This window comes from Schistocerca cancellata, chromosome 3 (genome assembly GCF_023864275.1).
Source record: "Schistocerca cancellata isolate TAMUIC-IGC-003103 chromosome 3, iqSchCanc2.1, whole genome shotgun sequence".
NCBI lineage: Eukaryota > Metazoa > Arthropoda > Insecta > Orthoptera > Acrididae > Schistocerca > Schistocerca cancellata.
This window is the reverse complement of record NC_064628.1, coordinates 28,679,319-28,681,112: the sequence shown is the minus strand read 5'-3', so window position 1 is coordinate 28,681,112 and position 1,794 is coordinate 28,679,319. Positions and strand designations below refer to the sequence as shown.

The window sequence follows — 1,794 nt, the reverse complement described above, 5'->3', positions numbered from 1 at the left end:
TATATAAATAAAAAATTGCAAAAAAATGTTGTGAATTTTATTACAATTGAAAAAAAATCATCTTTAATAACTGAACTAAAATTTTGTAAAATCCCTTTGTTAAGTTGTAGCCCATATTCCAATAAATAATCTGTAAAAAGTTCAACTTCCTACCTCAAATAATTTGTGAGGAAAGGTGTATTTTATAAGCGTTATTTTAACATTGCAAGTATAGGGCGTTCCGGAGCCCCTTAACGGAATAATTTGCGTTTCATTTCGTAGGGAGGTATTTTGTAACCATACATTCAGTAATGGACCGAAAGGTAGGTCCAAATCTTCTTAGGTAACTACTTTTATGATAATGATGATGTTTGGCTTATGGGGCGCTCAACTGCGATGTTATCAGCGACCGTACAAAGTCCCATTTTTAAACAGTCCAATTTTTTTTTTTTCACAGTCCAATCTAGCCACTTTGACGAATGATGATGACGAAATGATGACAACACAGACTCCCTTTATGTGACCTACATTTGCACTGTATGTCAGTAAAACTATCAATATCAGGAAGTGCAGTCGGCTGGAGGGAGATCAGTTAAATCAGTGTCAAGAAAGAATGAGATTTTCACTCTGCAGCGGAGTGTGCGCTGATATGAAACTTCCTGGCAGATTAAAGCTGTCTGCCGGACCGAGACTCGAACTCGGGGCCTTTGCCTTTCGCGGGCAAGTGCTCTACCAACTGAGCTACCCAAGGCAAAGGTCCCGAGTTCGAGTCTCGGACCGGCACACAGTTTTAATCTGCCAGGGAGTTTCAATGTCAAGAAAGCTTATGACATGCATTGTTTGATCGCGTCTCTGTACACTGTACTACTAGTTTCGACAGGACTGACCTGCCATTCTGAGACCCGCAAGGATACAAAAATTGCAAAAATATTTACACTAGTAGTAGCAGTAATCGTAAGTTCTTTTTGACGTACACAGAGATTACGGGCTATGAAATCACGCTCTGTGACGAACTACATGTTTCTTTTTGTACCGTTGTAACAAACTGTGAATCACAAATAAAACAAATTTTCCGGTATACAAGTTATTATTGTAGGTATACAAATTTCAAAATATGCCTGAGGAAACCTTACCTCGTAACTGAAAGAGAGTAGAACATTAAACAGTATAGCTGTCTCATCATGGCAAGACAGAATCATAATTTTGTGGCACATAAAAAAAAAGTTCAAATGTTGTGAAACCTTATGGCACTCAACTGCTAAGCTCATCAGTCCCTAAGCTTACACACTACTTAATCTAAATTATTCTAAGGACAATCACACACACCCATGCCCGAGGGAGGACTTGAACCTCCGCCGGGACCGGCTGTGTGGCACATCAATAAGTGCCGATATGTGTGGGTTGGCTGTCGGCTACGTAATGCCAATAGCAATGAGACTGACAAATGAGACTGACAGAGAAATACAGAGGAAGTCGGCCGTGCCTGTCAAAGGAACCATCCTGGCATCTGTCTGAAGAGATTGAGGGAAATCACCGAAACCCTAAATCAGCATGTCCGGACACGGGATTGAACCGTCGTCCTCCCGAATGCGAGCGGTAGTCTAATGAATAATAATGAATGTGTTCTACTTTTAAAAAAAATGTACATGAACAGTATATGGAAGTGTGCAAAGTGAATCATTTAAAATAGAATAGCGCCATGTCAGCCTTATAAAAAGGAAAAGATAAAAAGGAAAAGATATTCCTCAATTTTTAAGCAAGCTACATTATTCCCAATAAGGCAGTTAGCATTAAACAGTTGATACAGGCTAAATG

At 39.5% G+C, this 1,794-nt stretch overlaps 1 non-coding gene across 1 annotated transcript; it reads right to left on the bottom strand.

Annotated features, from left to right (window-relative positions):
• Positions 1–656: 656 nt before the first annotated feature.
• Trnas-cga (transfer RNA serine (anticodon CGA)) lies at positions 657–732 on the bottom strand. Its single transcript has one exon. It is a non-coding gene; the product is annotated as a tRNA-Ser (tRNA).
• Between the last annotated feature and the right edge of the window lie 1,062 nt (positions 733–1,794).